The sequence below is a fragment of the Thermobia domestica genome, chromosome 8 (genome assembly GCF_964235325.1).
Source record: "Thermobia domestica chromosome 8, izTheDome1.hap1.1, whole genome shotgun sequence".
Lineage (NCBI taxonomy): Eukaryota > Metazoa > Arthropoda > Insecta > Zygentoma > Lepismatidae > Thermobia > Thermobia domestica.
Window position 1 is genome coordinate 87,733,165 of NC_137461.1, and position 18,939 is coordinate 87,752,103.

At 33.8% G+C, this 18,939-nt stretch overlaps 1 long non-coding RNA gene across 3 annotated transcripts in view; it reads left to right on the forward strand.

Annotated features, from left to right (window-relative positions):
• LOC145693035 (uncharacterized) overlaps positions 1-18,939 on the forward strand; it is a 348,162-nt gene that overhangs the window by 227,818 nt on the left and 101,405 nt on the right. The window lies entirely within an intron of this gene.

Here is an 18,939-nt window from a genome sequence, read left to right on the forward strand (position 1 = left end):
TTATTTATTTCCTCTTTTTGTTTCTTTATATTTTATTTTAACATGTTGTTGTTATTTCTTTTTGTAGTAACCTCCAGCAAAAATAGCTTAACGAAAGTGAAAAATGCTTTTTAGACGGTTGAGTGGTGCTGGTTTGTTCTTCCTGTTTTGTTTTGTTATTTTTGTTCAAGCATATTGTTCTCAGTATATTATTATAGAATACGTCTTCTTTTCAAGTTCAAGTTCACGTAATATCTTTTTCATGACTTCTTTTATGTAAAAAAATATTTCTAAAGTTGTTAGTTTTTGTGAGGAAGTTGCTGCATTATGCGTTCAATCCCATCTTCATATACAGTACATTCTGTATGAAATAACGTTTAACTCTCGTTCATAAGATACTCAGATACATTTTCAGATGTTACGGAAGATACGATATATAATACACCTACAAGTAACGACTTTAAATATATATTTCATCATCCATATATTTTGAATTATGCAAGAAATAATTAATTAATAGGTACCTAGTTGTAATTAATTAGTCAGTGATGCCACCCGAGTATTAGATGATACTTTACGTTGGTAATAATCAAATAATCGATGGTATTATATTACTCACAGTCAGTGGGCGAAGTGAGACGGTATGCGGTGGTATGCCATACCGTCTCTGATTTTTCTGTGATGAAGGCATACCTACCTGTGGATTTTAGTGATTTAGACATGCCGTCACGGGACAGTAGATGCTAAATACCTTTAATAAATCCATTTTTATACACCGTAATTGAGAAACAGCTGTGTACGTAAAAAGAATGTATTTTTTATGTAGAAATAATTTCTAAGTTGACAACACCAAAATTTTTATCTTTTTCCTATCTTTTGTTTTTAAAATGAGGTGTCTTTAAAGAAGTTCGCTTAAGTAAATGGAAAAGTTAATACTTTATTTACTAATACATTATAAGAATTATTTACAATGTCTCCATATGAACAAGGCCGGATTAAGTCCCTTACGGGCCCTAAACATTTAGAAGATTCTGGTGCACCTATATATGTGTAATTCACAAAATAATAATATATTCTAAAATAAAAGTTGACCAAAATTGCGATGGAATTTATCGTCTATGATTGAGATAAATAAAAGGCCCGCAGTTTTTGGTTCAAATTTGTATTCCTGACGTTCAAAATACTGTTTAGAGAAAAATTTAAACCGTGGATATATATATATATATATATATATATATATATGGATGTATGTATATTCTATTTTAGGTATACCTAGGCGTATAATTAATTCGTTCAGAAAAATTAACGATTACTTCAGTCTAAAATTTGTTAATTTTTTATTTAATTAAATTAGGCGATTCCACTGCATATTTAGATTAATGCAGGTGGCTTTTCCCAAAATGTCTCCAGCTTGCCAAGAGATCTAGGTCATGGAGTTTGTAACGATAAAATCATAATTATTAAAGATTTTTCAATTTTATGACACTTTTATTTATTTTTTTTTCAAAACACAGAAAGCCATTAAATTTTATTCTAACTTTCACAACTCAAGACAATTCTTATTTCATAATATTCAAAATTACAATGTTTAATTTTAATCAGTTAATTTTGAAGTTAATTTTAATCCCTCTTCTCTGACTCATTATATTTTTGGATCAAAAGATCCGATATATTTCAATTAAAAATTTTCTTTTACGCCTTGTATCTGAAGAACTACATAAGTGTAGTCAAACCCAAACTATCACTTAACTCAATATGATGGGCTTATTTCGTAGAAAATACGAAAACTCGATTTAGCGACCGTCTCAAAACTAATTACTGGTCCAGATCGTAATCTTTTGATGCATTTTTTTTATAATTCCTATCATTCTCGGCCAAGATTGCAATCTTTTGATCCATTTTTTGAATCATTATTAAAATTATTGTTTAGCATTTTTTCGTTACGTTAATTTTTAATTTTAATCCGTTAAATTTTTCATTAATTTTTCCAACTTTCAATATACCCTAATCTATATGAGGCGAGGTATAATAAAGGTAACCTGCATTTCTTTGACTCAATTTGATCTTTTTATATATCATATGTCTTGAGCAGTGTTTCCAGTAAATATTTGCTAGTGGTGCTCTAAAATTTGCTTAGAAATATTGACTTTTGATAGTATGACACGTCATGCTTTGTGGAATCTCACAAATTGTGTCACTTGAAAGAACTTTTGAATATTTTAGACTTGTTTATTTAACTGGAAGTGAATAAAGTTTGCTTGGATGAAAGATAGAATGTTAAAAAGTGGTCGATAGGTGTCGGATCGCCCTATTATTTATATATAAAAAAGAACCTAACATGTAGTGTCCAAGGAAAAAAAAAATTTATCGTACTTTTGTGCAATTTGAGGGGTTTTCGCGGTCTGAAATTTCCCAAAACCACTGTTTGGGACCTCAGGAATACATTGGGATCAAATCTGAACCGAAAACCTTACGTCTTTTTATCAACCCTACCCATAGATGGTAAATTCCATCGTAATTTTTGGTAACTTTTTAACATTTCCTTGGTCTGAAGTTTTCTGATAGCACTATTTGGCACATTAGTCACACAAAATAACCAAATTTGAACCGAAAAGCCGTGGCCTCCTTATTTACAATTTTAAATTTTATTTTTCGAAATTATATAAAACTTAGTATTATATGGAAACTGTATATATATATCTTTGTGTACTGTACTTTATTTATATTTGAAAAGTTTTCTCCTACTTTTTTAAATTGCAGAATCTTTAATGAGATCCTCAGTTATTAATCATTACATCTATTATTATTATTATTATTATTATTATTATTATTATTATTTCACCGATAAGTTTGTTTTCGACGAAGTGTATGGGTATTTCACTGATGTTGTACAGAAAGTACAAAGTTCGTAGACTACATATTAAGTTTATCTGATTTTATTTAGACTGTGGGGGGGGGGTCCTACTACGATTTCATGACCCTTGGTTTAGATCGTAATATCTTTTTTTGTTTTTGTTTTTTTGTAATGTGGGGTACCCCCTTTGCGGATACTGTTTCAGGTGGACCATTTGCAGTATTGCATTATATGGACCATGGTAAATTCGGCTATGAAAATTTATGTAGTGCCCCGTTTTACTTGATGCCCTAAGCACCTTATTTTGCTTACTTGTTAATCCAGCCCCAGATATGAATATTTTAAACTCTGAAAGTATCTTCATATAGAGAGATCTTAAAGATAAAATATTTCCAATATTACAAAGAAAAAACAACATGTGCACTGAACCTACAAAATGGTAATAAAAAAATGCGTTAATGCAGCATGCAATCCATAGATTTTGTAGATATTGTTTGTGCATAAATCATGAAAAAATAATTACTCACAAGAGAACATCTTATATTGCCGACACCCAGAAGTACAGGAGATACAGAGGAAAAAGTAATCTATAGTCAGGTGAAGATAGCAATGCAAAAGATACACTGACACAGAAAGAACTTCAAAATGATTAAAGTAACCAAGATGACATTTACACAACAGTATAGTAAGCAAACATTATACCCACAGACATGCTCAATAATATCATATGTAATGCAGTGTTGCCAACTGAGCACAAAATGAACTTTTGTTAAATAGCACGGAACACAAATTATAACATCTAACAACTCTAATTATGAGTAGAACTATATCTGTAAAATTGTGATATACAATGTTGCCAACGTTTGAGAATAGGTCTATATGAATTCCTATATGAATCTTGGATGTAGAAGAGTATATACAGTACACGATTCGAACTAGTTAAAACCAAAATATGAGATCACAAACAAGAATATAATCACTGAAATAGGCCTATAGGAATTCATATAGGCCTATCCTCAAACGTTGGCAACACAGTACATCAAGAGTCACAGGTATGGTTCTACTCATAATTAGATTTGCTAGATGTTATAATTTGTGTTCCGTGCCATTTAACAAAATTTCATTTTGTGCTCAGTTGGCAACACTGCATTACATATGATGTTATTGAGCGTGTCTGTGGGTACAATGTTTGTTTACTATACTGTTGTGTAAATGTCATTTTGATCACTTTAATAATTTTGAAGTTCTTTCTGTGTCAGTGTGTCTTTTGCATTCCTACCTTCACATTATTCTACATCCTTCTTTCCTCTGTATCTTCTGTGTTTCTGGGAATCGGCCCGTAAAATTTTGAATTTCTCACTTTTCTTCACTCCTGTATCGATTGCGCATTGTTTGATTGGGCAATGCTACTATCAATATAAGATGTTCCCTTGTCAGTTGTCTGAGTATTGGAAGATATAGCTGAGCACGGTATGGTGTTTCCTAACTAGTGTATTTTAACGATCATGAACACAAATAATCTAGCTAGAGTTCCGTATGTCGATCATAGGTACCATTTAGAATATTTGAAAATTGTTTTGTATTGATCATGAGATGTAATGATGAGATCATTATTTTTCATGAAGATATAAGTACGTCTTCGAGAAACCAGTTCTTACATTCTTTATAAGCTATTATGATGCAGGTGTTGTGTTCAAAAATCGAAATAACAATAATAAAACATAATGCATTGCTATTTGTTTACAATTTTTTCTTTAGTTGTGTAATTATCCTTTAAATAAAAATGTAGCCTAAATATGGTATAGAAGAAAAAAGTATGAAAGTTATGCAGGTTGTTGATCTTTAAAGTGCCCGATTGTTGAACTGCTTTTATCACAGTTTCTTTTTTCTAAAAGTGAGAAGTACACTATATGCTTAAAAAAAAAAAAAAAAAAAAAAAAAAAAAAAAAAAAAAAAAACTTTTGACATGCAATATCAGCAGTTGAATAGAAATATTCATGAAATATTCAGTAACGAACAGGAGAGTATTGTTTGCAAAAATATAACATAATAGTAGTTAGTGAGGTGGATAGTTAACTTAATTTTATGGTTCACAAAATTACTTTAAGTACTGGAACTAATTGAACCATTGTCTTTTCAATGTTTATTAATGCATGCATTACTACAAGTATAAAAATTGTTGTCCTTTTAGTGTCATGTGTCAATGTACTTATATTTATTAAGTGCAACACAAGAATCGCAATTTTTCTGTGTTGCAACGAAGTCCTAGAAGCGAGAAAATACTACTTCATTTTGTAAACTGATGCTTAAGCGTAGAAGTATCGACATAATAATAGCCGCATTGTTCAGTACATTGTTTCCAGGAAACACTTATTAACTAACTAACTCTATGGCCTATGAAACCCGGAGGTTCAATGTCGCGTTTACAAAAAAACTCTCCATTAACTTCTATCCTTAGCCAACTAAATCCAGTTTCTATTTCTGCGAGATCCCTCATAATATTGTTCTCCCATCTGCGCCTAGGTCTTCCTAATGGTCGTTTTCCGATTGATATGCCAGTCAAAACTGAATGCGTTTCTATTTTCTTCCATCCTAGCTACATGATCTACCCACCTCAGCCTCCTAGATTTGATTACCCTAACAATGATTGGTAAACGACATAAACTATGTAGTTCCTCGTTATGAAGTTTTCGCCATTCACCATATTTCTTTACTAACCTAAGAATATGATAGGATTCATTTGTCTTGAAAAAAGATCCGTAAGGGGTAGTTTATTCATGATTTTTGACCGATTTTCTCAAAAACAATTCAGGCAATTTTATTCATATTTTATAAATATTTCATTACTAACCTAACTCGTTTATCCTTGAAAAATCAACAAGGGATAGTTTATTCTTTGAGGTTGAATTTTTTCGGGTGATTTTGTCAAAAAACTACACTGAGAGAAAAATGTAGGTGGCGTACTTAAAAAGATAGGTTACATGCGTAATTCCTGTAGTTTTTGGACTTAACATACAGCAGACGTATAACTGAAAACGCATGTTTTATAATACTTTCTGTATAAGTGTTCCATCTATACTTACTTTCCGTATGAAACAATGTAGGCGATCAGGATCTCACATACAAATGGACGTATATAACATATAGCTGACGAAGGTAACATAAGTATATGCATGTGATATACGGATGTCGATGTCCAACATCCTGCAACGGCATGATGTAACACCTAAAGGCAGTGCCTATGTAGCATATGGATAATGTCTGCTCCGTACTGATTTCTATAGTAAGCAAGAGGATACCGTATATTTGTACAATATACCGCTGTCCGGAGAACGGATTTTTCTCTGTGTACTTAGGAGACTTTGTTCATATTTGGTAAACAAATACTTTAATTAATAATCTAACGATGAGGCATAACTCATTTGTCTTGAAAAAAAAAATGTAGAAGAGAGTCTATTCTTTGAGTGATTTTTTCGGGCGATTTTGCCATGCTTAATAGATAATTGTTTCATTAATGTCCCCACAGTATAGGATGTCATTTCTCATGAAACAATCCACAAATAATTTAATACTCGTGGGTTCAGTTACCTTTCGGACGTTTTCTCAAAAACGATTTAGACGATTTTCTTCATAGATATTTCATAAATAAATATTTCATTAATAATTTGTAATGCGCGTAAATTACTTCTTACAAAAATACCGCAAAGGGTAGTTTACTCTTGGTGGTGAGATTTCTTCGAACGCAGTTTCCCAAAGGCGTCATGATATTGTTCGTATTTCACAAATAACTGTTTCAGTAATAACTGTAGCATAAAGTTATTTAGTTTACAAAATTGGAACGAGAAAGTTCAGTACGATGGCACGCACCTTTTATTAACACAATAACTAGATTCTCTAATAAATATTGGATTAGCAGAAAGACGAATGGTGTGCGTTGTGTATCAGTTAAAAACGCAGTGCTGTTCACTGTCATTTCTATAGTAATAGCAATAAAACGAACTTTAAAATATGTGTACGCTCTGAATGGCGTATGAATGCAACCTTTTATGTTAAGCATTTTGCAATCATATTTAAATGCTTGCATCCTTCTGAATTTCATAGAACTTTATTTTTTTATTTTTATTTTATTATTAATATATTATTATTATTATTATTATTATTATTATTATTATTATTATTATTATTATTATTATTATTTTGTTTTCACTATCCCTTAAATATTTATTGTACAGTAATATTCAGATATATTGTTTCTCTGAGTTTAACTGGTTATTTCTGAACTGACAATTTAGGAGTAAAGTCTTGAGAAATTAATTTTTTCTTGTGCGTTTATTTCATAGCATTGTTTTAAAATATATAACGTAAGGTCCACAGTTTGTACATTTATATAACTAAGGTTACTGATTTAACAAAATCCATTTTACACACTGCATCATGATATTACTTTTTATTGTAGTACGAAACAAGTTAATCATTTACACTCTTTAAAAATTGTACATATAGATTTCACGAGATGGATCCTCTGTTATGTATTATTTATTTTTTTCGTTGCTATGACAGCTAAACTCACATCGTCGAATCACTATCATAACAAAATATCATCACATAACAACAGAAAAGAAATTACTTTTATTTATCTTTTCATATTTTTCTTCTTCCTTTCTTGGATAGCTTGTGCATATTTTAAAAGTACATTTTGTCCATAAATACAAATAAAGATATAATAAAGATGTTAAAATACAAGTATCGTTGTATGTGGCGCCTGGACAGTGGGACCTTTTTTTCTTCTAAAAATAAAAAAATGAGAAGTTCTGGACCGTTAACTATTACATACTAATTACTTAAGTCTTTGAATGACCCTCGTATATATAAAAATTACAATTATTATAATCATATATCATATTTACTTTTATATCAATATTATTTTCATATATTATCTTAATTGTCTTAATTTCATTTCAAATATATACACACTTCAACGTCGATAACAAGAGGTACATTCAAATAACGGCATAAAAGTTGTTTTAATTTTAGGTCCTTTTGTGGCCATTGATACGTATTATAAGTTGAAGGTTAAAAAAGTATGTTATTTTATCGGGCACAATTAAGAAGATTGTGAAGAGGATATCATTATGACATTTACATAATTGCTCTTTTAAACAAGAAAGGATCAAACATATGATATATTCGAACAAAATACAAATTAAAGTTGAAATATCGACAATATCCAGAATAAAACACTATAATAAACATCACAACAAAAACTAGCACAAGTAAAGAAATTATCATATTAAGAATAAATTCAAAGATTAAATTCATTCATGTTAACTTTGGTCACAATCTCAGAAGGAACTGTTTTAACTAATTGCATCCATTTACTTTTAGTATACTTCGAAGAACGTGCCAAAATGCAGTTCATAAAAAAAGTGTTACGTTTTGAACAAAAGTTCTTATCAAGATCATAAATGTATGAATGAATTATCTTCATAGAATTCAAATGAAGTGCAAATAACAAACGAAATCATAACGGTATTTACAGTGAAGTACCAGTATAACAAAAATCAATTGAATATATATTCTTTCTCGGATGCCACAACATTAGCTCAAGTTACATGACCAACGAATTCATTCAGGTTGCATTGAAAGTCATAAACCGGAATACAGTATTGCGCGTTATTTACTTCTATAGTCCTTTGTTTCTTATTTTGAGAATTTGCGCCATCTATGAAATTTCTACGAAATCCAATTCGAGGGAAATTAGATCTAGTGAGTACATGCTTCTTAAGTGTAGTACGATTACTATTACTATTGCTACTAAGATTAGATTCGGTTACATTACCGGTAAACGTGAATTTAACGTTACTTTTTACATTGGGATCACACTTTAATCTCAGATGGATATTTCGAACTTGGTTTCGATTAAAGTTAGTTTGATTCAGGTTAGTACTGTATTGCACCATTGATGGATTTTCAAAATTTTGCAATGTCATACCTAGATGATTGAAGTCAACACATTGCATCACGTTTTGTACAAGCACCATCGGATTGTTCATTATTGTCATTTTGGTCTTTTTGTTGAGTGAACATTTCAACAGCTCCAACTCAATCGACCAATCATTACAAGCATTGGTGGGAACACACGTTCTCTTTCTGAATTTCACGAATACTGGAATCAACTTTCTTCCTGCTACATGAACAAATGCCGTGTACATATCATTAAACGATTCGATTACAATTACTTCATCTCCAGAATTAATATGTTGAGTATACCGTGAATACAAGCAACCAATAGCATTCACTAGACAAAGATGACCATAACTTTTCGCATATTGATGCATACTAAAATCTTCGTTACACGCGGCATCAGTAAGATAATCAAAAACATTCGAATGAAGAGAGAAGTCGGGATAATTTAATCCAACCAATACCACAGTATGTTTTTGCAAACACTCAGCAAATTTCATCCACACATTTAAATCAATGATGTCATATTTCTTCTTTGATGCAAATTTAGGATCTGTATTCTCCATAGTTTCTGTAGAAGGTTCAGGTTCACTTATTTGGGTAGTGTGATCATTAACTATAGTTTCTATTACTTCAACGGAATTTCGCACTTCGGTAAATCTACATATAATCTGTTCCATTGTAAGGCCACTTTGTTCAATTCGTTGATTTGTCTGATTAATCTTTTCTGATAAATGTTGACTGTTAATGTCGATCTTACTGTCGAATTGTTTCATTTGTTCCATTTGTTGATCCATTCGGTTACCAAAATCTTGCCTCAGTTGTCCAATCTGCTGTTTAATTAGGTCAGGTAGGTCAAGGGAGTTCGTCTCTCTATTACCATTTGATTCAGTGGCATTTTCTATACCAGGAAGACTCATTTTGATATTTCTGAAAATGATTTTTTTTTTAAAAGCAAAATCACTACGTAGCCTTAAAATCAATCTGCAATCCTGGAGTTAATTATTTAGGAGATTGTTTACTTAACTTCACACAAATCTCCTAAAATCCTGAGGCGATAAACCACCAATTTATATAACGTAAAGTCCACAGTTTGTACATTTATATAACTAAGGTTACTGATTTAACAAAATCCATTTTACACACTGCATCATGATATTACTTTTTATTGTAGTACGAAACAAGTTAATCATTTACACTCTTTAAAAATTGTACATATAGATTTCACGAGATGGATCCTCTGTTATGTATTATTTATTTTTTTCGTTGCTATGACAGCTAAACTCACATCGTCGAATCACTATCATAACAAAATATCATCACACAACAACAGAAAAGAAATTACTTCTATTTATCTTTTCACATTCTTCTTCTTCCTTTCTTGGACAGCTTGTGCATATTTTAAAATTACATTTTGCCCATAAGTACAAATAAAGATATAATAAAGATGTTAAGATACAAATATCATTGTAAATTATTACATTATTTACGATCTTGACAAGACCGTGTCACAATTTTTGAACATAAATATGGATAATATTTTTTATGTGCAGGTAAATAATTTAACCGTAGACACATTTTTTTAAAGTAAGTAATTTTATAACACCTGTTCTCCAGTTACTATCTTTTTCGCATTTTTTAAAGAAACATGCAGTTTTTCCCTAAACTGACTTACTTCCCGTAATCAATATCAGATATTGAAATAAATGTGTTCTCCAATTTAAAATTAGATTTTGTTGCAATCTAAATGTATGTTTAAGTGTTTAGCCCAGAGGTGAGTCTAAGATGGAGAGAGGGGAGACGTAAAAAAAAAAAAATTATTCATTACTAGGAAAATACATTCTAATAGAGAGGAAATAATTTAGGTTGTGTTAAAATTTTATTACCGTGATCTGGTTTGAAATATGTTTACTAGTAGTGACTTCCTGATTGCGGAGAAATAGTATTCTTCATTAATTTGCATTTACTTAATGTTTAACCTGAAACCTTACCCATGAAATGTTTAACCTTATTGTTTTGATTTGTTCCATTATTATCTGAATTTTTGTTCTCAATATCAATTTGTAATTTTTTGTGCTAAAGTTTTGACTAAACTTCAACTTTGATTGGCTATAACTCTGAAACCACCAAAATCAAGCATACTAAGAATTCAAGGTCTACGAGAGTGAGTCGGAAAAAAAGTTTCCCTTGACGGCTATGTACAGATATACATATTTGTGCAAGACATAATGTGGGAATAAAGAACGAGGCTTCCTTTATAATTTTGGCACATAAGAAACAAGGACATTGATTTGTTTGACATACTTCTTTACATGGTTTGAAAATCCCTTGTGGAAACAATTTGTGTCCTGTAAACGGAAAAATTACTTCACAACTCTCTTTACTTTGTCATTGATTTCACATACCCTTTGCTGAGAGCCGCCTTCAGTGTCGGAGAGAGATGGAGCACGTCGGGACTGTACGGTGGATGGGTAAGGTGTTCCTAACCGAGGATGGTAAAGTGGTTTTGTTTTACTACCACTAAGTATGGTCTTGCATTGCCGTCCAAAAAGGTAACATTAGTTTTCAGAAGGCCAGGCCGCTTTCTGGGGTGAATTTAGTCTTGTCAGTAACTGATATTACCACTGAGCATTGATTGTTCTATACTCTTCACATTTGCCAGTACAGACTGGGCTGCTCATTCAAACTTTCTGCTTGTGATCGCAATTGTTCGTTAAGTTTGACTTATCGATTTTACTACCCAATAGAAGAAAAGGGTGTTTCGGTCATTAACCCTTACCCATGAAATTTTGCCAGTGTAATCTTTCACGCAGTACAAAGAACATTTTCTGTGGATATTTTTATTGTCGGATTTCTACTAATTTTTTTTCGTTAACTTTGTTGTTGTTTTATATATTTTCACTTATTGTTGTTACCTTTTTTATTCCAATAATTGTTACCGTTTATGTTATAGTTATTTAAGTTCTCTCTCTTTTATTCGCTCGTTCACCATGTCTTCAGAGTAGGCAATATTCTTGGTGTGCACATCTGCTGTTTAACATTTTCTCAAATGTGCGCTCGAAAGACAGCTCCACGAATTAAATCAGTTTTTTTCAGAATAGAGAGTTTAGTGCGCATCTTTAACACTCCTATTTCTCCTAGAAGATAAGGAATATACCAGATTTTCAATTTGAGGCAATTTTAAACTTGAATTTCTGTGGATGAAAAGGTAAACATTTAAAACTCGTCCAGCTGTAAAATGCGATTATTATACTCAATTTGTAACTGTCCATGAGGTCAAAGTTGTTATAACTGCATAACATATAGCGAAACATTTTCCTTTCACATTGTTACATTGTAAGTCTAAAGCTGGTTGTACATCATCAAATATTCCATTAAATATTGTATAAAATGTTTCAGCAAAGTGGAATTTGGGTGTGTACGATACCAAGTTGTAAGCAACTTTTGGGTTGGTTACAACATTGATTCAACTGTTCTAAAATAAAACATGTTCTATTCCTATCCAACATTGCATCAAAGAAAACAAAGATCACTGTGCTGTGACGCTAAATGTAGAAACGGGAAGCAATTGAAATGCTTATTGATGCCTACAACCAGCATCCTGTTTTGTATAACTGTAAACTTGAAGAATATTACAATAAATACAAAGAAGCTTTGGAAAAAGTGGGGTTGATGTTAGGTTGATAAGGCCAAAAACTACAGGTTGGTGAGCTTTCACATTTCACATGCACGGTTCAATTGCTTGTTTATTTTGAGATTTACGATTTAAACAGCTTACTTTTAAAAAATTGCCTCAAGCGAGTACCGCGTTGCACTCTATGCCTACCAATAAATGTAACAATTGAATGAAGAAATGTAAACAAATGAGCAACAAAATTAAGTTTTATATTTGATCGTTTATAGTGCATGTAAAAGTTTTAGTCAATTTATTTGACCAAATGATTGTCAAAGATAAGTTTGATACAACATTTGATGGAAAATTATGACCATGTATAAGGAAAAATTCTCATTTTTGAGTAATTATTTTTCGCATTTAAATTAAGAACAATTAGAGGGAGTAGACAAGGTGACCAGAAAGCTTTCCCAGAAGAACATTCGTAGTGTGTAATCACAAATTAGGGGTTCTGGGAAATGTTACATAAAACTTCATATAAATAAGTAAGTTAATCTTTGTTAGGCTAGAAATTCCCGTAACTATTGGGTTGTTGCAATTGAAGTGTCCGTAAAATGGAGTAAGATAATTTTGTTATCGTAAATTTGATTATTGTTTTGCTTATATAATGTGAGCTATGTAAATATATCATGTAGTTGTAATAAACTTCTTACAGCATTTTTTATGCATATTACTTCATTTTCTCATGACGTTTGGCAAATGTCAATGACTTCCTAATACAAGAAAATGTCTTTGATTTGTACTTGTCTCTGAGGCTACCATTAGATGGTTTCTTACAGTACATCATAGTTACATAGTTATACTTCCTTTTCCAAAAACGTCCACTGAGTAAGAATATAGTTACCTTATCTTACAATGGACAGTGGTGAATCATAAGTAAAATCAGCTAAGTGAATTGAAGTTGAGTCAGCACAGAGAATGAGATTGTTGCCATGTACACTCTCTTTCGTTTTAGAAGATACTGAAACGGAAGTACTTAAAATTCATCATAGAAGCGTAGCCAGTTGCAAATTGTACTTTTTTCTGTCATAAAGATGAAGAGTTCTCTATCAAAGTTATGCATATGCGTATCATATAACATTTCTTTAAATGAAGCTGTTACCTGTATTCGTAGAACAAGTGGAAGATGAATGACACAGGTCACTTTGTGTAGTTGTTTGTAGAAATATTTTTATGTATGTAGCTTTATGGACTGTGTAGTCCAATATATTAATATAAGTACTTACAATCATAAGTACAGTCGATAGTAAAAGGAAAAGCATGGCGCAGGTCAGATTGTCAGATTTACGTAGGCTTTAACAAAAGTGTACCAAAATGTTTTAAATAATGCAGTTTTTTTGAATAGGTAAACGATGAAAGTAAGAACGGCTGTTAGAGTAACAATAAGAAAATGGCAAGCTCAGTCTTTCTGGGTGAAATTTATTGGGATAGGGTAAATTTGACAATGTTAACTTCAGTTAGTCGTTGCTATGTCTTTCTCCAGGATTACAGTTGCTATTCACCTATGCGAGGAATACTGTGAATTTTGTAGATTCACAGCAAGAAAGAAGAAGAAAGCAATTTTTGAAATAATATAACACAGTGCTGAAAACGAGTTAATTGCATCGAGATATTATTTTTGTTGAGTCACAGCTGCTTGGTTTATTTTGTTTTTCTGATTTTTTTTTTCTTTCATGAACCGTACTATTTCTAACAGCAGCTATAACAACAATTAGTCACAACGTCGCGCTGCACTGTGTTATGTTGAATACCACTTCTGTTTTGCTATTTTCTAAAGGTGAGATGGAGATTAGTAGAACTTTAGAACGTCCTTCAGGACATATAAGGATGCTCTGTTTGGAACAAGTCAGCAATTTTCTTCATAAATTATAACTTTGATGCGTATATATTTATATAAAAGAAATACATATAATAAAAAATATATAAAAGAAATCGAGTATTTTCATTATAATGTGTAAGCCAGTATTTTGTGTTCAATATGTATATTTTATAATTCAGCTTTCATCTGCGAGGAAAATATTACAAGTAGATGATTTAATATATTCTATTTCTCTTTTAAGTTTTTGTTTGTTTATATAAAGTGGGAAATGTTTACTTCAAGTATGGCAATTTGTTTTGAGAGTCATACGTGTAACTTAGTGATGACTTGTATACATTTTTTCGCTAATTATGTTTATTTTAAGCGTTTATAACTTCGATTTGCATGGGTTTGCTTCAATTGCCTAACGTGTAGAGCACTGGTTTTGAACCACTGGCTCCCGGAAATTATTTTTGATCAGTGTCGTTAGGAGGATGGTACGTTCTATTTGACCAGGTCCATATGTCTGTTTTTTACGGTTTGCGAGTATCGAAAGATTGGAAACCACTGGTGTAGAGCTTAAAGTTTGTATCCTCTGTAAGTTACTATTAGAGATAGTCAACTTTAAATTTAGGTAAATATCGAAAAGTTAGAATGTTCCTTACTCTTTAGGAGAAAAGGGGAAAGGCATTAGCACGTGCTTTTTGTATGTCCCTTTTCAAGCTTAAATTTATTCCATAATTAACATGAATATTATCATTCAACAAATCTTTCTTAAAACAATAGCAATTCTTCAAGCTCTGTAACATTATCCGGAGGTTGTATACTAATTTTACATGAACTCTTCCAAGTGAAATATATATTTGGTCTAGGAATTAATTCGTGCGGGTGGACAAGAGATGGCGCAACGAACGGAGCGTCCCACAGTTCCGTGTATCCACACATGTGTTGCAAATCCCTGTCATCGCGTATCGTTCGTAGTATAGGGCAGTGGATTAAAACGTCAACAACACCAGTTTGTAGTTAAGTGAACATGGCGCAATTTGTGCCTGATAAAGTGTTTTTGCGGGGTGTCCTGCTGCATTACTTTAACATGCAGAAAAGTGCGACTGAAAGTCATCGTATTTTGGTGGAAGTGTATGGTGACCATGCTCTAGCTGAGCGAACGTGTCAGAAGTGGTTTGCACGGTTTAGAAGTGGTGATTTCGGCTTGGCAGACCAAGAGTGAGCTGGACAGCCAAAAAAATTTCAAGACGAAGAATTGACAGCATTGCTCGAGCAGGATTCGTGTCAAACGCAGGAACAACTTGCAGCAGCATTAGGCGTTGATCAAACAACAGTCTCCAAACGCTTGAAAGCCATGGGAATGATTCAAAAGATGTCACATTGGGTTCCACATGAATTGAAAGACAGAGACGTTGAAAGACGAAAAACCATTTGCGAATTGCTGCTTCAACGACAGAGCAGAAAGGGGTTTCTGCATCGAATTATTACGGGTGATGAGAAGTGGATCCATTACGAGAACCCTAAACGAAAAAAGGCCTGGGTGAAACCAGGTGAACCAGGTCCATCACAACCAAAACGAGATATTCACTGTGCAAAGGTTATGCTGTGCATATGGTGGGATATGAAAGGTGTGGTGTACTATGAGCTGCTGCAACCGGGTGAAACTATGAATGGAGAACGTTATCGACGACAATTAATGCGTTTGAAGCAAGCTCTGGCCAGAACACGACCAGAATGGGAGAACAGACATGATAAACTTATTGTTCAACATGATAACGCTCGCCCACATGTCGCAAAACCGGTCAAAACCTATTTAGAAAATGTCGGATGGGAAGTTTTACCCCACTCGCCGTATTCACCAGACGTTGCTCCTTTGGACTACTACTTGTTCGATTGCATGAACAACGATTTGATTGGACAGCGGTTTACTTCTTCAGAAGATATCGAAACATGGGTCTCTGACTGGATCGCTTCCAAGGATGAGGACTTCTTTCGCCACGGAATCCGTACATTGCCTGACAGATGGGCGAAAGTGGTGGCTAGCGATGGACAATATTTTTCTTAAGGTATTTATGTATTTTGTGTTTGTACTACAGCTTCAATGTGTGCGTACCAACCGCACGAATTAATTCCTAGACCAAATATATGCATTACTGATACAAAATTTTCATGTTTGAAATAAATTAACCGTTCTGTAATTTAAAGAGACTCCAATGTGTCGAAATGAAAGCAGATTGGAGCTTCTTGTTCTGTTCACAAAAATATAATTTTAAACCATTAGACATGTATTTTTATTACACGAAAGTGCAATTAAGGAGATTTACACTTAGTGTTTGTCGCGATTTATATTAGAAGATGCAGCAGCTGTAGAAATGATCCTCCTGTTGAAGTTATGTTAGATATACAGTGCTGGAAATTGATATAAAGGCAGAGATATATTTGATAATAGGCAAGAATGCCGAGGATGGATAAAGATGATATATTTATGAAGTAATATTGCATACTGTATAAAATCAAAGGCATATCGTTTGCTAATACGTCACTTGCACGCGTAGTTTACACAAAAAGTGAAATGAGACGATTGTCGGGTGGAAATTGGTGTAAAGGCATCCACGGTTACTTCTTGTTTGGCGCCCTCTACATGTTCAGCACAACTCCTGATGCGCCTTTGAGAAACAGCTGCCACAGTGCGATAAGAGAAGCGCAAGTGTGAACGTAAGTGAGCTGTTGTGTGGGCCATGCCTCCTGGAAAATTGTTGTCGAGTGAGTAACAAGCACGTGACAGTGCGTACAAGGACATGTGCCTGTCAAATCGGCAAATTGCAAAACAGTTAAATCGTTCAAATTGTGCAGTTGATAATTACGTTTGGGTGCACAATACAGAAAGAACGGGAAGTATGGTAGAACGAGAAAACTCTCGGAGGCTGCGAAACGATTAATTGTGCGCAAGGCAAAGGCTGGAAATATGTCATCTTCCCAAATCGTTGCTGCTTGCAAGTTACCTGCCACATCCAGAAGACTGCGTCAAATTTTGAATCAAGATCCACATCTTATATTCAAGAAACTGAAGTGTAAACCACCCCTTAGTGCGACGCACAAGCAGGCGCAACACCAGTTTGCGGAAACACATATATCGTGGACATCCGAATGGAATCACGTTGTGTTCAGTAATGAGAAGAAGTTCAATTTAGATGGTCAAGATGGTTTTCAATGCTATTAGCATGACCTTAGGAAAGAGGAGGTAGTGCAAATGAGCAGAAATTTTGTTGGAGGAAGTGCTATGATTTGGGCAGCGTTTTGTGTTAATGGTACATCCAACATTGCATGGCTCAACACTAAAATGAATTCATTGACGTACACAGAGATGTTAGAAATAGAATTGCTGAGTATGTATGAGGAGTTGGACGATCAGAATCTGATTTTCCAGCACGACAATGCTGCTATCCACAGGGCAGCATCAACTCGACAGTGGTTTCAGGATAAAGGCATCAAGGTTATGGAATGGCCAGCGAGAAGCCCGGATCTTAACCCGATAGAAAACCTGTGGGGCATCCTTGAGCGCAATGTTAATCGCAATGGACCGCAATTTGGGAAGATTGCTGAGTTGAAATACGCGATACGAGAAGAGTGGTCAGCGATTCCACTGTAACAACTACGAGGGCGGGGTGAAAAGTTCTCGGCCTGACAATGAAAGATTGCGAATTTCAGTTCAAAAATGATTTTGTTTTTCGACATAATCTCCCTTAACTTTAATACATTAGTCCAGCGTTTCTCCAACATCAATGTTCCTTCCCAGAAATGAGAGTCTGGAGGGTTGTGAAAATAGTCATCCACGACCCTCTCGACTTCTTCATTCGATGTGAAGCGCTTCCCAGAAATAAATTTCTTCAAGTTTGGGAACAGATAGAAGTCCGATGGTGCCAAATCAGGAGAATAAGGGGGATGGTCGAGCAAATCGTATACCAAATCCCGCAGTTTTCCCATCGCCAACGCACCCTTGTGCACAGGTGCGTTGTCCTGGTGAAAGATGATCTTCTTCAATCATGCCTCTTCTCGCGAATTTTGGCATCCAGCTGGTCAAGAAGGTTGGAGTAACATTTGCCTGTAATTGTTCTCCCTTTTGCAAGGTAATCAATTAACAGGATCCCTTTCGCATCACAAAACATACTGGCCATGATCTTTCCGGCCGATACGATCGTCTTCGCTTTCTTCGGCTCTGCACCACCGGATTCCACCCACTGCTTGGACTGCTGTTTCATTTCTGGCGTGTAGTGGTGAACTCATGTCTCATCCATTGCCACAAATCGCCGCACAAAATCGGTCGGATCCCTATTGAATCGGTCCAAAGATTGCTGCGAAAATAGTTTTCGGATTTGCTTTTGGTCGGCAGTCACCAAATGCGGCAACCATCTTGCGCAGAGCTTTCGCATCCCTAGTTCTTTGTGCAAAATGTTTCGCACCCGTTCCTCCGATATCCCCACACTCTACTATCTCACTCAGCTTCACTCACCTGTCGTCCAACACGATATCATGCACTTTTTCGATTGTTTCCGGTGTGGTTGTCTTTTTCGGCCTTCCTTCACGTGGGCCATCTTCGAGGGACCACGTTTAAGTTCAGCTGCCTACCTTTTAACGGTTGACATGGAAGGAGCAGAGTCCCCTTAC